The sequence below is a fragment of the Vidua chalybeata genome, chromosome 1, assembly GCF_026979565.1.
Source record: "Vidua chalybeata isolate OUT-0048 chromosome 1, bVidCha1 merged haplotype, whole genome shotgun sequence".
Classification (NCBI taxonomy): domain Eukaryota; kingdom Metazoa; phylum Chordata; class Aves; order Passeriformes; family Viduidae; genus Vidua; species Vidua chalybeata.
In genome coordinates, this window is record NC_071530.1 from 148,988,979 (window position 1) to 149,010,739 (window position 21,761).

The 21,761-nt window shown below is 38.7% G+C and overlaps 1 protein-coding gene across 1 annotated transcript in view; it reads right to left on the reverse strand.

The window, feature by feature from the left end:
* The window catches only part of PTK2 (protein tyrosine kinase 2), a 189,215-nt gene that overhangs the window by 144,313 nt on the left and 23,141 nt on the right, over window positions 1-21,761 (reverse strand). Inside the window, exon 3 of the mRNA XM_053952284.1 lies at window positions 4,603-4,629. The gene's annotated coding sequence lies outside the window, so the exon portion shown is untranslated. The remainder of the gene's footprint in view (window positions 1-4,602; window positions 4,630-21,761) is intronic.

The following is a 21,761-nucleotide window of genomic DNA, read 5'->3' on the forward strand; positions in this document are numbered from 1 at the left end:
AAAAATGTTTTTCTTACCAAATCATGCTGTTGCTCTTGCCCTGTGTGGGCAATTAGCTATAAAATATAGATGGGAATGCAGGGAAGAGGGCAGTCATAAGCACAGCCAAAATAAGCCAAGAAACTTTCACTGGAAAGGTTGGCAAATAGACAGATTTCATGTCAAGGTCTAAGCTGTCACTTCCCCAAGCCTTCAACACAAAAACATGAGACACTCGACAGTGACAGTTTACAAATATAAATAAACTGCTTCTCCTAATATCAGAGGCATATAACAATGGGAAGATGCATTTTATGAGGCATAGACGATTAACCTTTTAAAACTACTCAAAAAACTCTAAAATAGGAAGACTTAATACACAAATAACAAGAGAAATTTCTTCAAAGTGACATTTAAGCTTTGTCAGCAATAACCTCATCCAGTAGTAATGGCAGTTTCATGATGGGGAATTTGGAAATTTAGTAATAACACCTGCCTTGCTGGTAGTGAAAAGAATTCAAGCTACAGGCCATACTTGCATCAAAAGAAAAGTCCTCTCACATTTTCAGAGCTGTACATGGCATGCAGGCAGCTATTCTAACTTGACAGCACTAATATTTCATAAACTGTTTTCAGTCCCATACTCACCACACAAATAAAATCATTACAACCCAAGCCATTAAAAATATATGAAAACTAAGTTTACTGTTGCTTAAAAATCAGAATTTTTAGTAACATTTGCAAAGATTCCTAGGAAAAAAAAAATCCTAATTTTCGAAGGGATTACTGAAAGCACAGCTTTTAGAGAAGAAGTACAGGTTTCCTTGTGCAATCCCTTCAGCACCATGCTAGGGACTCTAAAATGAGAGGAACTGTTCAGTCTTAGTGCAGCTTGTATTTAATTCTTACTTAAAACTGAAGTGACAAATCAAAAAGCCACAATTTTGTACTTTTTTTACTTCTGCCTACACAGTTGGTTACCTTTCCCCCCCTTTAAGCAGGGATATTAACAACAGTTCTCTGCTCATGCTACTGAGTTTATTCTCAGCTGCATGAATAATCGTTGCATAATTTATTACCCTCTGTAATACATGTGAACATTTATTTTAAGAGTTCTGCATAACCTCAATTCTGTCAATTCTTGCCTACTGCAACTCTGGCAATACCTCAATTGATTTTTTAATTTTCTGTCTTTTAACATCATAGGAAGAACCCAACCCTTTGGGGCTTTTGAAATTCTGGTTGTTGTATTTAAGTTCATCACACAGGCAGGTGTAGGTTTAGGATAAGGAAGATCTTTTGCACAGCACAACATTAAACACCCCATCTCCTGCCCAGTGGGTAAGAGGAAGGGGAAGGAGGAGGTTGTTCCAAGGCTGTGGAAAGTGCCAGGAGATGAATCTTATTTCCTTAAGTGGATCACGAGCAGGCCCTGTGTAAGCAACAAGGCCAAACACACCAAGAGACTGAATGAGGACATGCCTTTAATTCAGAAACATCTTTAGGTTGAGCTGAAATTGTGTAACTTTTTCTTTTTTTTTTTTTTTTGTCCTAAATGACGACTTGGAAGTAAAAATAGTTACAAAACCATTTAATATTTCACGATAACAATGACAGTGTGCAAATAGTGCTTACCTAAATTGTACATTATACAGCAAAAAGTGAACACAAACCCATCACACTTAAAATATGCTGCATATCTAAAATAAGACCTAGGCAAAAGATGTGTATTTCCTATTATTTTTCTTTTGTATATTAGGAGTCAGCAAGATTTTATTTGATTCACCAGATATTATCTGGAGGAGTTATCGAGAACAAACAACTGTACCTGAGAGTCAATTTTGGCATAATGTTTTCTTGAATTTTAAACCAAAAATACAGTATATGCTTGTTTCTTATATTTATTTTTCTCTAGTTCTTTGGTACAGTTTCTAGTTCCTTACTATTTCTTCATTCTGGTAATGGAGACATATTTTCACTGCAAGATCAGGAACAAAGGACCAGCTCTTAGGAAGAGTCACCTACATCACACAGATGCTAGAGCTGTTTTAAATTCAGAGTGAGACAAAATCCAGGAGAGATTGCTTTTAATCCCAACAGTGTCAACAGAGAAAGTTTAACTGCATTTACCAGAGGAAATCAGTCTTTCATGCCCCCAGGCATGCTGTGAACACACTTGTGTTGCAAGAGGACTTCATTTATAGACACAAGAACTGTGTTCTCTACCCACCTTCAAAATTATATTTTAGCAAATTGTTCTCAAAACTCCTCCTGGCTGACATTCCAAAAATGCTCTATGCTCATCTTCATAGCCTCAATTACAAGGCAGTAAAAATCCAAGTTACCCATGAACTTCAAAGCAGTGATACAGATTAATTCAGGATAACTCTCCTGAGTAATGATTTATCTAACAACCTCATCAACTAATGCATTCTCCCACACAAAAACCATCCTTCCTTACAAGGTTTTGCTATAAAATAAGTGTTCTGGATGACCTTTATATACCACTGTCTATATCAAATTTAAGTATAATCCAACCTCAAACAAGACACTACAATAAAGACACCACCTGAAGTAGTATCCTTACTGAAAAATCTTCAAACACTGCAAAAGCCCCCCCCCCGCCATATTATGATGAAAATTTAGAGCACTAAAACCAGGTGGTAAAAGTGAGAACATTTCTAGTGACATCTATTGTTCACTGCTGAAAGTGGCAATCAGGAGAAAAAAGTTCTTTAAAACTCTAAATTAAAAAATACCATTATTTATTGCAAAGATGAGTTTTGATGATTAAAACTTCCCATCTGAATGAAGAACCTCATGTTTATTCAATTATATTATATCTTTTATCCGGGCTGCTTTTTCAATTTATCAAATTTCTTATGAATTTTAATCACATCATCCAGTGTGCTCAGAACTCTTTTTGTGTTAGTGTTACTGGCAGATAAAGACAAATCAAGTCCATTTTCATGGTCATTAATAAAAGCACTGTAATACCACAGGACCTCTGTAAGACTCCAGCCTTCCCTTCTGACAATATTTAAAGCATGTTTTTAAAGAAGTTTCGTTAGTTTCCTTACCAGGAGGTACTGCCAAATCTCTGCTACAGGTAAGCCATGGTGTGTAGTTTTTATATCCTCTCTAAAGTGCTCTTGCCATGCCATGGGAAAAGCTCATCCTTTGAAAATCCTGGGAAAACTTCTGCCCTCTATCAGTACTTGCAAGACACAGTTAAGGAGTACAGTTAGGACACTCCCACACACAGACTCAAATTGAAAAGAATAATCTCATTGTGACTCAGATTCACACCAGGCAAACTCTTCAAGTCCCAAATATAAACTCAGAAGAAGTTTCATCACACATCCTTGTCCTAGAAGCTGCAGAATAAAACCTAACAACAATCCTTATCCTCCTGTCAGCCTGACCTAAACACTATGTATTTGTTTTTCCAATATTTCTCATAAGTGTCTGCTTTACAACCACTCTCAGCACTCAAAATAATTTTAAAGATGTCATCCTGAAAAGAAGACTTCCACATTTAAGCTTCTCTTCACTGCTTCAAGAAAACATGATTTTTTTTTCAGAAGAGCTGCTCTGAAGTTCTTGTGGAAAAGACTACAATATATCAGCTATTAAGCTTTTAACTGAAATTGCCATTTGATTCCAAGAGAAAAGAGCAGCTACCTTCACATCAGGGGTTAATATCAGCAAGAACAAATGAAAGAATGGATATATAAGCAAAATCATCAAGGCAGAGGGCAAGGATAAAAGGCAGCAGGCCTAACAGCAAATATCCAGTCCCTTGATCAATCAGGAGTAAAAGAGCACTTCAGTCAGGATTCCAGAATTCACATTACAAACAGGGAACAGATGGATGAATTCTACCTGCCATGGAACAGGAGACATCATCACTGTGAGCTCTGCATCACATCTCCAGCCCACAGCACAAATGAATGCATGAATTTTAAAACTCTGTTAAAGGCCAAATGGAACAAACAATAAACAAAAAATGCTATTTTTAAAAATCAGATCAGCGGGGTTGGGTTTTTTTGGTGGGGATCCATGTTTTTTGAGGGTTTTGTTGTCTATTTTTAGGTTTAGGTTTTTTTTTTTTTATTTATTTTTAAACACCACTGATAGAAGAGTCCAATAGAGCAGCTCAGACAAGTCACTGTGACTCCAGCCAAGTGAACACCTTCCCTACTATGACCTGGGGAGATTCCTTCCACCCATAAACCCCCCAAGCCCATTTCCTTGCACTCTGCCCCTCTGAACCACCATTAATACCACTTGTGGCTGCTCCTAATCTGCTCCCCTGCCAGCTGTATCCCACGTTCTGCTGAGTTGCCTTAAGCATTAACTATCTCATACACATATTTAACAACTGTCTATAAATACACCTCAGTTACCTCCTCCCCTTGTCAAAATACACCATTTAAATGAAAAAAAATCTGTACTTCAACAGGTTTTGTTTTGACCTCAGATCCCCACATGACTAAGTACCATGACAGTGCCAGTAAGAACCAATATTCTGATTATATAAAAGCATGACTGTATTGTAAGCAAGTCCTTAAAAGCTGCCTGCTGTCACATCAAGACATAACTGAAAAAAAGAGAACTTACCTGCTGGCAAGGGAAGGCTTGAAATATCTGTAACAATAAAGAAATACATTTAGAAACAGAAGAAAAATTAGCTTTACAACTGCATTGACCTCATAATTTTTCTGCAAGGCCATACTTGTTTACAAAGCACATTATCTGAAGCAATTTGCTGGCTGCTACAAATGCCACATGCAAATCAAAAGCATTTTCCTTGTCTCACCCTGTTCATTAACAGGATTATGCTTTGCTCACCTAACTGAAGGACAAAGATTATACTGAAGGCAATGAGTGTAATTACTGCAGCAGAATACAGGTCACTACGCACAAATGAAGTGTTACATACAAAATTCACCATCATCACCTACAGAACTTCACAGCTCAAAGTGTCAGGGATAGTCTTTGTAAATGAAGAGGATTCTACAGAGTGTTTTCTTTATTCTTAAATCTTTAGAGAAGAAGTAGCCAAGCTTGCAAGCAGATAAGCATAGAACACAAGAAATAGTATTAAAAGAAAGGACACTGATTTTTGTCACCAAGGCACATTAGACACAGTTGCTGAACATTTTTATAGTGAATGCTAAGGCTGTCTTGAGCTGCAAACAATGACCCCACTGTCTCAGAGTCTAAATAGAACATATAAAAATTATACACTAAAAATATAGACATTATATTAAACTGTAAGTTATTATATTGTTCCTGCCTGCTTTTCTATTGTCATCTCAGTACACATCATCATGACTGGGACCTGAGGTGCCCATCAGAGCTCAGAACAGAAACTAGAACCCACAAGGAACTAGAAAGAAATAATTACTCAAGTCTGTAAGGACGTGAACTGGGGACACACATCACAGGGTTAATGAAAACTGAAATAAATACAAGTTCAGGGGGGTGAGAAAGGGGAACCAGTAAAATAAATGAGAGAAAAACTATATAGAACCTAAGAAAAAGGTCTGCACAGTTATTTGGTTAAAGGAAACAGCAAAATTGAATAATAAATTGTCACACTGGGTACAAAATCCACATGGAAACTGAACTTTAACCACAGGTGCAGCAGCTTAAACAGATGCAGAGATTATTGGGGCAGATGGTCACTATTTTGCTACCTATTAGAAGAAATAATGAGGTTTAATAAATTTATTAGCCCTGCTCTCAACCAACAGATTGTTAAAATTCATGTCTGTGCCCAGAAAACATGATGAAACTTGAAAAACAAAGAGAATTACACCTAAAATTTAAAGGCTGTCTATGAAAAATTTCAAATATTAATTGCACTACTCTGAGGAGAAGATGAAACAGCAACATAGAAAGTTGAAACGCACTTAAAGCGGGAAATCAAAGGCAAACAGGACACCACAAAACACCCAGAGAAAATACTGAATGCCTTAGTCTGGTAGAACACAATATCTAAAAAGATAGTAAATTGCATTTAAAAGATGCTCATCATGCTGTCTGCTTAGGAATAAAACCATCTTACATGTAAGATATGCCTTGAGACAGGTGATGCAGCCAAGGAGACACAGGAACTGCAGGAAGCAAAAAACCCAACAGCTCCTGCACAGAATCCAAATCAGCACATATGGAATGGAGCTTTCATCCATCAGAAAGAGATTTGCAATGACAATTAATTTGGAAAGTTACATGAAGATAAATGTTGCATCATTTTTTGTTTTTGTATGTTTAATTTTTTCCATGCTCTTTTTTTATGAAGTCACAGAAAAATTCCTGTTTGCTACTAGGCTATACAATACTACAGCCACGTGAGTGAAGCATTTAAAACTGTGGATTATAAAATATCATTTTTGATTTTAATTTTTCTATAGTGACAGAAACATATGTTTAAATTCAATTTTTAATTAACAACTATTGAAATGTTTAAGTTATTGCAAACACTTTAAAGTGCATTAAAATATATTCGTTTTTGTGTATTGGGGATGTTTTATCACAGCATTTATTACTTTTGAAGCACATTCTTTGGTTAAATGTGCCTACACAACAGATGTCAGGAAAATAATGACAAACATAACCCCCAGAAAAATATGTTATTACTGTTATTATATACACACAGGCAGAAAACAATCACTTACATCTCAGAATTTAAATAGGGAAAAGCTCTGCAGCTAAGACACACAGAGATTTTTAACTTCAAGAATGACCTGATCATATCCCAGCGTTTGTCCCTAACACCTGAGCCGCTGTTTCCGCTGTCACCTCTCCCTGCCAGTGCTCACACAGATCCTGTTACTGCACCAGGACCTTCCCAAATGGGGCACTGACACCATCAGCACTGCTGCTATATTTAAGTCAAACATTGTGAAGATTTCTTACTTCCATGTTCCACTGCAAATTAATCCCACAAGTGCATTAACTGAAGAGATGCTGCACCCCTGGGACAAGTTTACTGAACAGCCTCCTGCAACTGCACCTTCTTCTATTACAATGTAGTGCAAGAGACTGTTTTCTACCATTAATTGACATACATTAGATCTAAGAACAAGCTGGACAAAAGAAATTGAAGCCTGAAGGTTATATCAGTATACTCAAAAGTGCATATGTGCACTTAGCAGGTTACTTGTATGGTGTTACGCAATTATTTCCATTAAATACAAAGTCTTCTAATTTTAGCGAACACCAGCCACTACAGAAATGTCAATTCATAAATGAAATAAATATTTCACCATTCCAAAGATAACAGTAACAATTCCACTCCTTTGTGTATCCAAACACCACAACAATAAGTGAAATGCTCATTATCTTCATGTGTTACTATACGTGTGGAGTCACTTTAGGAACTTTCTTATCATTTGCTTATTTTCTTATCATTCTTATCATTTGCTTATGCGTTTGCCCCATCTCTCCAGCTTACTCTCCTATTTTCTGGCTTGAAGCCTCTTAGCTTTATATGCAAGTACAGTTTTTCATTTAAAATCTAACACTGAAAAAAGATGAGTGAATTCTGGCCACACTTTACAAGCTTCTTTCACAGAGAGGTAAACCAAGAGTACACACTCAGGTAGCCACTCATTTTAGGTTACATTTACAAACTTGCCTCCCCTGCTGTGTAAAACTTCCCCTTCCTGAAGCATACTACAACATTTCAAACTCTAGAGAGGAGAAGTTCAACCAGCTGAGATTTGAAGAGGAAAAACCCTAAAGTTAGGGTTTTAATCTGGTTTGGGACTAAAATGAGAGGCTTGAGAGCATTTTGGAGAGCTGTCCTGTTGGGAAGGATTCCCTCGCATCAGGGAGGCCTGGACTGACTTTTCTCCTACAACTCAGTTTCTGAGTACTTGGAGTGCTGTCACACAAACCACATTTACAGCAGCTGTACAACAGAACATTATACAGCAGCTGTACAATCTTACTTTTTTATCTGCTCCAAAGTAGTTCTTCAAAGTGAAATCTAAAATGAATCATATTTCAAGTGCTGCTGCTCCTACTGATCCTTTCAAGGGATCACTCATGTTCTGCATTTATATTCTTAAGTATCTCCCTGTGCTACTTGGCAGGGAGCAAACTGCCAGTTTGAACAGGCAGAAAGAAAAATTACTTTCACATCATATTCTTTATCATACCCAAACTTTTACATACTTTGTAAAGGCTAATCAGTTCTCAGAGAAAACTGATTTTATCCCATGCAGATATTGGGAGGATGGAGCAGATGGCCTCCAGAGCTCCTTTCCAAGCAAGGTTTCTGTAATATTGGACACAGATGATTTTAACAGACCATGAACAAGCTGAAATTACATTAGAGGTGCTAAAAAATAAGAAAGTTCCTCAGCCAAAGAAAATTTGCCAAGTAAATCAGTTATGTACATGAATTCATCAGGGAACAGAAAGGACAGCATTTTAAAGAAAGAATACTATTATTGCTTCTATATGCACTGAGATGGTTTTAGGAACTACAGTCCTCAAATAGACTTTGTGGATCCCAGCACCAATAGTTTTTTTCTGATTTATGGACGCCCTGAGGACAGGATCTCTCTACCACTATACTTGCTTTTATAAAACTGCATTTTGCATTGCAGAGTTTCAGTGAATATTTTCTTAAAAATGGAGCTGCAACTTTAAATCTTCCTTCCAAGAGTAACATCTAATCATCAAAAACAGGAATGTTTTGTGAGCTTCCTATTCCTGCCTCAAGGTAAAACGAGATATGGCTCTGTGGACAACTCAGCTCAGACTCTGCCCCATCTGCAGCACTGATCTCTTTCCAGAGCTGCGGTAAGCAGCAGACCACAAGAAATTTAATCCTGTTCTCCTGCAGCAAGAGCTGGCTGACTCCAGCCTAACAGCATTCCCTTGAAATTAATTCAGATATTCAATTCACAAACCAATCTCTCTTTCCAGGGAAGAGTGAAGGCTTGCAGCACACAAGGAACCACAGACCACAGTCTCCAAGAAGCCAAGCAGTACATGTCACTGGACAACAATCCTTGCAACTAAATGAGGAATATCACAGACTCAACATAAAATGCAATTTTCCTATTTAGCCAAGGTACCAAAATAATTTAGGAATACAGATGTATATTCAGCTTTTAGCCTTTTTGTGGCTGGTCCTGAAGAGTGTTGTCTCAGAGGCTGGATCTAAACACCTGGAAGTCACCTTTCCTATATTCTCTGGCAGGCTAAAAAGGATGTCCCTCTGGACTTTAATGAAATTGAGATCTCATCATCTATGTAAATGTATTTTTCTTTTTTTTTTTAAGTAAATAAGTAAACACAAAACACAAGTCATCTTTCAAAAACTGTGCTTTGTAAAATTATATGTGTTGAGAAACTCAAGGATTTATCCATGACCATCTGATCTACTGAACAAAGACCTTGGAGACTCAATTAATTCATCCTGACAGCACACCTATTAAGGAAAAGCTATTAAAAAGTTTTGCAGTATGATTAAAAGATTGTATAAACCACCAGTTGCATTGTTCCATATATGTATTTTCTTCCCCTTCATCATTAAAAGTGCATCTCATCTGTAACCTACATCTGACCTACTTCTAATTTAGCAATCTGCAGGGCTGAATGTTAACAATCTTTTATTATATCATTTCACATTAAGGCAGTTTTTAGGGCAATTTTCAATGCAACTCAATAAAATCTTTTCATTTACCAGCTATGTAGAATGAGAGGCAGAAGTGCCTCACTGCAAAGGACCGTTTTTACTAAATATTTCATTATTCTTGCAAGTCTTTAAATGCTCCAACTGCTTTGGCTTTCAGTAGCAGCCCCGATTTGCAAACACCAATACCTGACACAGTATTCAAATATCAATCATAACAGCACTAAAACCACCATTTGCTTACTCAGATTAGAATTTTTCCCCCCTATTGACATATTTATTGCATTTGCCTTAGGCACAGCAGCAGCTGAATAGCCAGCTTAGCTGCAAATCTTCATCTGTTACCCTGGGGAGAGATGGAGGGGGGACAGCTATAGGACAGACATCTCCACCCACCAAACCTGGCAGCAGATCTTTTGTGCTTTAGCCAGATCAGAAGAAATTCAGCATTACAAAACCACACATCTTCTGTTAAACAGCCCTACTTCACAGGAGAGCCACGTTGCACTGGAGTCCCTTATTATCTTGGTTTAAATCTTTGCTTCAGCTGTGAGTATCAGCAGTAATGATTTAATGCTCTCATTTCTATCTGCTGAAAAGGTTAACGAGCAAGCAGCCGACAATGAACCGCTGTGACACCCTGCAACGTGCACAGCCTGTGCTGCGCTTTTGAGAAGTTCTCTTTAACCACTCACTACTTCTAAGGCAAGCTGCTGCCTCTGAAACACAAAAGCCACACAAAATTTAGCAAGGAAAAATGAGAGGACCAACTGAAATACTGCAAGAACACGAAGAATTTTTTCAAATTAAGTGTTTGGTTGATAAAACAGGTACAAGGACATCTATGGTGTGATGATCACCACATCTGACATACCTCAAGTGTCTTTACATACGCAAAAGCTTAACGGTGTTACACCAGTACGAGCAGCAGCTGATTCATCCCACACCTCGGAACACCTTCAGTTCGTATCTACTTCCATAATTTCTCCATTTGTTGTCAGTTCACTGTCACATTCCTCTCACTACCTCACTTTTATGTATGTACCTGCTTTCCTCTTCCTATTTGAAAACAAAATCAGTATTGAGTCTCCTTAGCTTATAGCATCTACACCAAAAAAAAACATTCAACAGTTTCAAATCTCAATTTCCCCTCTCCTACTCATACTCCTTCAAAATCACTCTGCTTATGCTTCTTAAATACTAGTTTTTGAAATTGAAAAAATACAAACCCTGATTAAGACCATCAGAATAATCCACCTGTGTTTTCCTCCATCTCAGCTGAACTCTGCCATGAACTCTGTATGCACCTTGACACTTCAAATTCATTTACACCACATCACTGAGCATGACCACTGAGTTATCTATACAGCCACCAGGAGCCAAATTTTCAACCACACACACTGAACAGTAGGATATTAAATGAAAAGGTTCTGGTGGAAGTTACATTTAAGGAGATTAAGAAGAGCAAGAGAAATTACTCAGTCATTATTCAGGGCAGGTGGGATCAATCTCATTACATACTGAGTTACAGAATATGCAGTATCTAAGCAACTCAGATAAAGAATTTAGTCTCAGTATCTACACATGTACTATATGCACCTTTTGCCTATGGGGAAGAGACGTTTGGATAGAGAAGAGGATGGAGTTGCTCCCCAATAATTGGTTTTATTCAGCATCACAAAATGGGTAAGTGAACTCTGCAGGTCATATTAAGCTCTTATGGGTCAGCAGAAGTCCTATGAATGGGGGGAGAAAACCAACAAAGATCTCACAAAATTAAGCAAGTTGCTAAGACAGCAGCTGCACTTCAACACGGGGCTGTGATGTAATGCATCTGGGGAAAAAATTCTGAGCAATACGTCCTTAACCAAGTAACACTTGCACTTTCTCCAGTTCCAACTGCGGGAGGAAGGCTGAGTCACTGTTTTCTCTAAAATCATCATCTCCAACTGGAGTAGCATGCCAAAGGCAATAAAACATTGTGTCTCATTAGGAAGGGTACTGAAAACATGGCATTCAAACGTATTACTGTGCAAAACAAAAAAGCATCAACACGTTGTGTCCAGTTCAGGTCTCTGCACCAGAAGGAGGCAGAGATGCCTAGAGCTGGGCAGCTGAAGTGACTGAGGGATGGGGCAGCTGCCAAGGAAGCCCAGATCACTAAATCTGGGGCCCCCTCAGCAGGGAGGACATGAGGCTCAGGGTGAACATGATCACAGCACAAGTGGAGGGGGTAGGGGAAGAAGAGAGGAAAAAAAAAAAAGAAAAACAAAAAGCAAATCAATGCAGCACTATGATTCAACAAATCCTGCCAGACTGAGCATTAGGGAGCATTTGAGGAAATTACTGGAGATTAGGTTAAAACCAGTAAGAGTGCCTTCCCCACAGCTGGCACTGAGCTCCTTGCAATTCTTGCAAGAGAAAAGCGTGGACAGAGGTGCCACCAGCCACTGGGCCAGGCATGCAAACTCTATGTAAATAACATTTTCTGCTGCCATCAAGGGCCAGTGCTGGGCTGGGCAGTCATTGGTCTCATTTAGCAGCATCTCCTGTATCAGCAACACTGTGGCCAGTGATTGTCCCCATGTGCTGGGCACTGGGGACACCACAACTCAAGTCCTGTGCTCAGATTTGGACCTCTCACAGCAAGACAGACATTGAGGTGCTGGAGCATGTCCAAAGAAGGGAACAGAGCTGGGGAAAGGGCTGAAGCACAAGTCTGATGAGGAGCAGCTGAGGGAGCTGTGGGGCTCAGCCTGGAGAAAAGGAGACTCAGAGGGAATCTTTTCTCTCTCTACAACTCCCTGACAGAAGGTTGGAGGCAGGTGGGGGTCAGTCTCTTTCCCAAGTAACAAACAGTAGGACAAGGGGAAATGACCTCAAGTTGTGTCAGGGGAAGTTTAGCCTGGTTAGGAAGAACTCTTTCACAGAAAGGGCAGTAAACACGGGAAGAGGCTGCTGGTTGAGTGGTGGCCTTGGCACTGCTGAGTTAACAGCTGGAACTACCAATTTTAAAGGCCTTTTCACACTAAAACGATTTTGTCATTCTCATGGTCTTAAACTCCCTATTGTGGCTCTGTGAGCATAAACATCACCTACTCAAACAAAAGTACTGTTCTAAGAATGTCAGCCACATTACAGGAATATTCTTATCCTTTAATGGTTTATCACAAAAGGAGATGTCTTTAAATAAGCCCAGGAAACTTTAAAAGCATTTAAGATGTTTAAGGAGGGACACGTGTGTGCTGGCAGTAGTTCAGATCTATCAGGAATGTCTCTAGCACTATGATCTGTGATCACATAATCCTGATGGAAATATTGTGACACTTTATGAACATAACAATTTAGGCCCTCAGGCAGGCTTAGGGAAAGCTGTAGACATGTATTCTATACGTGTGTAGCTACCCCCTATTTGTACTACAGAGTGCTTGTTCTTCCAAGTGATAGCTTTAGTGGATGTTTTTCTTTCGAGAAACATTGTCTTGACATTGCTTGCTATGATTGAAGCTCCCTTGTCATTTTCCGTGAAGGACTTGTGACACACAATGTGCCACCACAAGTCACCCACGTCTTCAAAAGGTGACAGGATTGTGTAGCTCCTGCACTGAAATACAAATTAGCTCTACATGTCAGTGAAGGCTGGTTTGTGCTTTGGTATGACAGGAATTTAGCTCAGAGCACAGAGGTGTTCCAGAATGTAAAATAAATGTGTTTCCAGGTACAGAAATGAGTTGTGCCAAGGGCATAACTGGAAGGGGAGAGAATGAGGAGGAATTGCTTCAGGCAAAATATTAAAAAGCACAAAACAGAGCTGCACATCCCAGACCACAATGTAAGAGAAGACTGTTTTCTTGAGTGTTTTTTTAGAGGGGGTCAAGTGGGAGTTTGGTTTCGGTTTTAAAACAGTAACTAGCTACAAGAATTTAGAATAACAGATTAATGATGTAACAGAAAAAAACACCCAAAGTTTCTTTTTTTGAATATTAGAACAGTATTTTGTAAGTTTTAGGTGGATTTTTTGTTAAAACACAAATTCTTAGAAAGTTGGGCGAGTCACTTCCTTTCATGTTTCACCACTGTAAAATTATGCTGTTTCCATGGTTCTGGCCCACACATGGATTCCATTGTTACAGCAGTTTTTCAGGAGCTGGAATTGAAGTTTTAAATTTTTCTTATTTGAAGTTACAGATGAGTGAAAGAAGGTTGAAAATAAACCACACAGAGTGGGGACGAAATATTTAAGAGTTTTCCACACACAGGAAGTAGTTTGTCAGAAGTTTAACAGAAGATTATCACCTTTGCACACACATTGTTCTCACCTAAAACGAAAAAAACAAAAAAAACCCCAAAACAACAAAAAAACGCACAAAAAAAAAAGGGGGGGGGTGTCTGATATAGTGCCTAAGAAATAACATGTTTTGTTGCTTACAATGAGATTACTCCAAAGTGTTCAGAGAGAGTTTGACAGCGGCTGTACAAGTTTTGCTCTGTACAGAAACCTGCCTCAATAAATAAGATGAACTTTATTTGTAATGAGAATACTGGGGTTTTCTTAGCCCAACTGTGACACCCTGGATGGAGAAAGAATTTGCTTCAGCTGGAGCTTGTTCTCAAAGTGAAGCACAACATCCCTTCACAACAAATGGGCATTTACAGCCAGAGCTACAGAGGCCGAAATCAGTTCTGCAGTGAAGACATGACAGTTTTGAATCTTAACCATATAAGAAATAAGAGAACTAAGGACACTCACTGTGATAGAAAAATTATATTTTCTACACAGAAAATTCACCACTGTATGCATGGGAACAACTCATTTAATGTCATCTGGGTGTTTCCACAAGTCTTACACATCCTCCCAGGGACACAGATTACACCACTTCCAACTACTGTAGTGTTTGGAGACACAACATGCTGCCGAGTGTCATTCTGCTATGGGGAGGTTTTAATAAAAAGTCAAAAAAAGATTTCCAAAATCTTTGTATTACAAAGGAACATTGACTCAAGAAGCATCTAAGTCAAGTAAATTATTTGTCAAACACCAGAGCACACATGAGGCAATGAGAATTAGCAAGGAGATAAAACCAAATATTATTTCTGTCATTTCACAAGAATACACAGTTCTTCATAAGCCAAAAAAACCACAGAGCCTACCTCAGAGGGTAAACAGGAGTTAAGTGGCAACAGAAGAAAACAAATCAGGAAAAAGCAGAAGAGACATTACAGAGCAATATATTATATACTCATCTAAACTGACAAAATTCTTTTTTCTTAATATGTTGCATGTTAGCAGTAGTTGTGTTGGGCTGATTTCCTCCTCAGACCACAGTGTTGGTGCACCAGCAGAAATAGAGAAAAAGCTTTTCCCTAGCTTCTCCTCTACTTTCTCTGTCCCATTTTATAAATTTTTCCAGATGGAAAATAGACAGAGAATTAATTAAGACAGTAAAAAAAAGATGACAAGAGAGGCAGGGAGGAACCATGGACAGAATTTAAAAAAAATATAAGGAAAAGAAAAATACACAAATATATCAGGACAAAGAAACCCAACGAGAAGATTGACAACAGTAGATTATGAAGGTAAAGAGGGGGTAGTGGGGGAACAGAGTGCAGACAGAAGAACTGCAGCACACAGCATGAGACGGGCTTTCTTCTCCTGATTGGTTCTGTCGTGTCACCGTCGGAGAGCGGCTCAAAGACAGCGGTGCTGGTGTGACAGGAAACCCCAAACACGTCTGTTCTCTGCAAGAACCTGATCAAACAGGAGACCCAGTTGGTTTGACAGAACACAGCACACGTGCAGCTCCCATATCCCGTTGGCTGCACCTTCGCAGCTCGGCCATTTCTCATCTGGGCAAAGGCAGCAAGTTTGTTTCCAATGCGGCACCGTGTGAAGTCAAGTGTGTATGATTAATGGATTCTCATTTCCACAAACCCACTGAAAAATTTCAGCTTGGCATCATTAAGATTCTATCAGCCCTGAATTGCAATTTAAGATAGCATTTTTTGCCTTAATCTGCTGCTCTATTTAATCAATTTAATGCACAGTAAAAGCTTAATTTGACAAAATTGAAAGCATTATTTCTCCCTGCCTCTGGCATGAAACAGATTAAGACCACCAGAAATACTTGCAGAAAGATTTAAGATTCATTACATATTGGGTGGCAGATAAATATTAGATATGCTATAAACTCTAAGTCTAAAAGCTGTGGGTTTTAGTTAATGCTGCAATTACCCCCCAGCAGCTAACCCAAGTCATGCTTCCTACACAAGGCATGACTGTGATTTTTGAAGTCAGATCTCCTAAAATACTATTTTGTACCATGCTGACAAACTCCACAGACAGCAGGGAGAAGGAACAAGGACAGCTAAGACAACTTCCCCTTTGTAGGCTTCTGGCCAAACCTAGGCTGGATGAAGGCACAGGTTAAGAATAGAACATGTTCTAGGTCCAGGATGAAATAACAAATAGCTTACACCCCGACCCAAAATTCAATTTCATCTAGTTAGATTATCCACAGGAGGTGAAAAGACAGTGACAGAAAGCCAACACATAAATATGTTTGGAAGTCTCTACAGACAGTCAGAAGCTCCAAGATAACTCAAGTTACAGAAGACACATCCACAGTTCAGTCCCAGAGCTGCAGGTACCCAAATGGTCCCAGGGTTGGAGCTGATTTTCCAAGAAGCAGCTGCTCTCATCCCATGGCCAGGGCTACAGCACCATGGCACAACTTGTACTGTGAATGGAAGACTTCTGCCTTCAGGGCTGTCAAACCAATTTTCCTCATAAATAACTAACAAGCCAATTTTACGGGCAGTGGCAGGGAGAGGAATCCTGATGGCGTGCTGCTCACAAAGCACACTCATTACTTTCTTAGCTAAGAATCACTAAGTCCCTTAGAAACTCTGACTTGCCTTGTAAGTATTTGCGTATTACAAGTTTATTTGAAATGGATTTCAAAGCTATGATTTTGTACCTAGACATGACATAGAAAAATCAAATACAAAATGCATCTACTGTTAAAACAGTCTGAAATGTATTATTCCTGCTGATGTTAAGCAACAGTGTTGCTTCACTTGAAAAGTACAAATATTTCAGTAACAGCTTTTTCCATTTATGTCAAGGGATTACATAGTGTATATACTTGTACAATTACATCTTACTTCAACTTGTTTTGTTGATATATAAAACCTAATACTAATGGTGAATACCTACCCTGCTGATATGTAACAATTCCTTATCAGCAAACCAAGCTAGCTGGAGAATAAAGGAAATCATGATACAGTCTTTAAGAATAAACAGAAAAGAGCCACAAATATCCTAATTATATAAGGGTATTTAATACAGTCCTGTGTAGGCTGGACTCGGTGAAAAATATTTTCTGCACAAAGATAAGAATTCAAGACACAAAGAAGTGTACAGTATAAATGTGCCTTTTGCCTCAGCAATGAGTGCTGGGAGGCAGAAAAACGTAAATCTTTTGTACCACAATATAATCCGTAAGAAAGGACAGCAAGAGTAATAAAGCCTAAACCAAGAAAAACATTGTTAAGCTTTTAAAATTCTTCACTGATACTGCAGTTTATTCCTTGCCCCACCATTTTACAAGAATGAAAATACATCAGCTCACCTCTTTTGTTATTTCAAACAAGGATATATTATCTGAGACTTATTCTCCAAAAAGCTTTTCCATTTCTGATCATTCATTACGCATGAAAACAGGGAAGATGAGCAAAAAGAAACCTCTCCAGCCTTCTCTGCTTCTGATCCAATTTGGACAGTCAGATAGCACTGAATCCCACCAGAGTGAGAACAAAGAACTGAATTTGGTCACAATGACGATCCAGAGCAGAACTGACAGTTGTTTCATGCACTTCTAACTTCAGTAACAGGAAGAAGGTGAACATTTTTTTAATTACTCTATAATCTAGTTTTCAATTTATCATGTATGAAGTGTCATATACCCCAGCACACTAAATTGTAACTGTATCTTCTGCCTCTCATAATGTGCAGAATACATATGCAATGCTTATTAAAAATTCTAAATTAAAATATTGAAAAAAACATTCAGTTCATCAGGGTCTCCAGTTCCCCAGTCTTCCCTCTCCAAATTGCTCCTGAACATAGCTAAGACTTACCCTGTGAGTTCAAGCTTGAGGCATAAACGAGAAAGAAAATGGTTCAAATTAAAAACCTTATCCAAATTTCCAGTAATTATTAAAGAGACTCATTTTCAATCCCTTAAAGATCTAATCACGTTCAGAATGGACGCAAACTTAAATTTGCTTGAATTCATTGAAGTAATTCTGCCACAAAATCAAGCAGGTACTGCACAAGGATGCCTGTATTTCAGGAACTTCTGAACACATCTTTTTCACTGATATGAAGAAAGAGATGAAATTAGAGAACTGCAGTGTGTACTTTTGCCAGTGTCAGCTCTGGTACAGTTAATATTTACTTTGTCATCCTGCAAACTAAGCATTTGTGACAGTACAAAGGAATTTCAGGCTGCATATGCAAACAACTTGTCATAGAATTGGAGCTGGAATAATTTCTACTTGTATTTGTCTGCTGCAGCCCCACAGAAAAAGAAATGCACAAGTTCTTAGTAACAGGACACTGAAAGCTCAGAGCAAACCACAGGAAGCTCAAAGGACCAAAAATAATTATTTTCACCGAAGTGACAGGGATGTTAACTCTGCTGCCACATCAATGCAATTTAAGTAAATGCATTTATCCCCTTTTTCCCCAATTCCCAAATCACAAAGTAGCAGAAATCATGAGGCCCTAAGGAAACCTATGAAGTATGTCACCATAGCCAAGACAAAAACCACAGAAATCCTCTAAAAGAATTTGGGGTAAACTAGGCAAGTCTGATCTCTGAACTCCTCAGGTCCCTGGAGCATGTCTAGCTGGATTAGGTCTGTCAGGTGCCTAAAGCATTCCCCAGTAACCCAGCACGGCTGGAATCACAGAGTGGTTTGGGCTGGAAGGCACCTTTAAAGGTCACCGAAATTCCAACCTGCCCACCAAAGGCAGGGACACCTTCCCCTAGACCAGATTGCTCCAAGCCCCATCCAACCTGGCCTTGAACACTTGGTTCAAGGGTTCAACAGGGATGGGGCAGCCACAGCTTCTCTGAGCAACCTCTGCCAATGCCTCACCACCAACACAATTTTACCTTCTTAAAATATATCAATACATTGCTAAGAAACACCAAACTTAATTTTGAGAAAACTTCCCTGAATAGATTAAGAAAACATTATTTACCATACACCCTTATATTCAACACCATGGCAGTGTTCAGAACACCCCTGAGCAAGCAGAAGGCACCACCAGCATCACTGTGGCCTCTTTGTCCAAAGCCAGCACAGTTCTGAAACTCACCTGACCCCCACCCCCTCCTTCACAGTGCTCTGGGATGGTTCAAAGTTCCAAATGTCCCAAGTTTGGGGAACATCCAAGGGAAAATCACAGAATCATCTAGGTTGGAAAAGACCTCTGCAACTGATGATCTCAGAGGTCTTTTCCAACCTAAATGATTCCATGATCCTGGGTGTGAATGCTGCTGTCGGCAGCCTGAAATCAGCAGCTCTGTTCAGCTGTGGTTCGAAGCTTCTGCCTCTTGCAGAGTTTGGTAGGAACCAGTTCATGGCCAAAAATATATAGGGGAGAGGATAACAGAGAGATGGCAAGCAGCACAAGCCTTGTTATTTAGGAAACCAAGGTAACGGCAGACAATACTGTCATTAATAACACAGCCATAAGAGATGTTGGGGTGATGACTTGCAGTGGTTTCATCCTGTCCAAGGGAGTTTCTGTGCTGGGAACAAGGGTAACATCAGGTCCAAACTACCTGTGACAGAGCACAGACACGAAAAGGCTTAACCCAGTGATGTATGACTACAGTGTACCAGCTAACACTCATTTAGTTCAGCTCACAAAAAGCAAAACCAAAAAGGATTTGGGGTATTTCCCACACAGACTTTTCTAATGAAGACATTGTCATATCTGTCTGTAGACATTAGACCATGTCAACAGGCAGGTAATTACCTACAGCTCTAAAATTTAAAGTCTACAAATTAATAAGACACTGTTCCAAAAATCACGAAATGCAGCTTTGAGGTTGGGTAGTGACTTTGCCACAATTCAACTCAAAAGTTCTTGCCAAAGCAAGAGCACAATGCAGAGACTGCTGAGTTTCACCTTCCTGAAGTGTCCTACGTCCAGAATGTCTACTTCTGTAAAGTCTGGTTTATCATAAAATTCCAACTCCTCCATATCTTCCTCAAAGTACAAAAATACTTATACTGAGAAACAAAGGACTGACTTTATTCTTCCAGGACTTAAAAGTTCCAGAGGATTTGATTCCCCACTGTCTCCTTGGCCTCTATTCCAAATCCTAAAACTACTGTCATTCAAAATGCAAATATGTTGGGTTTTCCAGTGAGGATAAGCAAATACAGACTTTTTTCCACACAACAGTTTCAATGATGCTCCCTTTCTATAGATCATGAATAGATACATTTGTCTCCTTATAAACTGCTGGTGGATGGAGCTACAACTGTTGTCCTCTGGCCAACTCTAACATTATTAAGAACCAAATTAAAACAAATCCAAACACTTTTAAGTAGCATAAAATATTAAAAACAACTCATATGGCCTCAGACAGCAGCCCCAAAAATTTATTTTTAGGGACAAAATCCTCTAATTCAATAAAACATGACAGATTATCAAATTTATTTAATTCCTGTGTATTAAGTTGTGAGACTAAGTGACTGGAAACCTATTTGGGGAACACTCCTGGGCTGTATTTGCAGCCCTGAGAAATGCCTAAATACTGGTATTTGTGACTGAAAGCTCCAGAAAAATCTAGGTCTTTTGGGGTCTTTGGGAAGCTGAATGACAAGAGAGGGACAACATCAATGGTAAGAATGCAGAATTTTCAAAGATTTTACATGCAATTAAAATTACCTTTGCATTAAAAAACTTGCCAGCAGTAGCTTGTTTCTTATTTTGTTCTGTTCTTATTTTCCTTTCACATTTATAGGCATTTTGAAGAGCAAATTGCACAAAAACCCTAGTTAATATTAAGTTTGTGAAACTGGTTAAATACATGAACCATGTGTGTAGAACACACAGTAATTTGTAATTCAGATGCCTTGGTCTCAGAACCTCCATGTGTTAGTTTGGAGTTGGAGATCAATTAACCGCAACTCATAAGTGTTTTGAAGCTCAAAACCCAGCAATGCACAAATCAATATTTAATTTACAGTCTGTGTAGGAGTTAAAAATGTATCAGAAGCTATGTACAAAGTATATATTAAAACCACAAAATGAAATAAATTCCAACATGTGCTACACCAACAGCCTTAGCAATTAGAGATGAATATTTCAATGTAATTTCTTTTAATGCCTCCTGATTTTAACAAAAATTTGTGAACAACCAACCCATTTAAGTTACAAATGGTTCACGTGTATCATTATTTGCATCACCCAGGACCATATTTTTCCTGCACATTTCTGTTTCTACCAAAAGGAATATCGTAGTACTGGAGGTTTTCTTGTCCTTGGGCTGTTCACATCCCTGACTCCATCTCTTCTTCAAATTTCTGTATTCTTCAGAAATCTGAGATACAGTGGGCAGATCAAAACATGTCCTTGCTTCAAAACACATTTTAGGCAATTTTAATGATATGAGAGAACTGTAAAATAAGAAAATGCAATGTTACCAGGATTTCCTGAACAGACTGTGTGTGACATCAGTTAGGCCTCAGATCAGCTACAGAGAAAACACGGATGCTTTAAAACATGAAAACCAGGATTAACTGAATTGGGCCAATGTGCAGAAATTCTACATTGCTGCCACTTAACAGGTCTGAGAAGAACAATAACTCTACCATCCCCAAAGCAACCGGCCTTTTGTTCAGTTTCTGTAACCTTCTAGAATTAACTAGAAAAATTTTAGCCCTGAGACCAAACTTTGTGTCCTTCCTACAAACTGCTTTTCAAATGTCCACAGATTCACAGTCATTTATCTTGAAAAATTATTTCAAAAAAAACAGGAAAAAAGAGGTACATGCTAAAGCAACAGATTTAAACTCCATCTAACTCACTAAA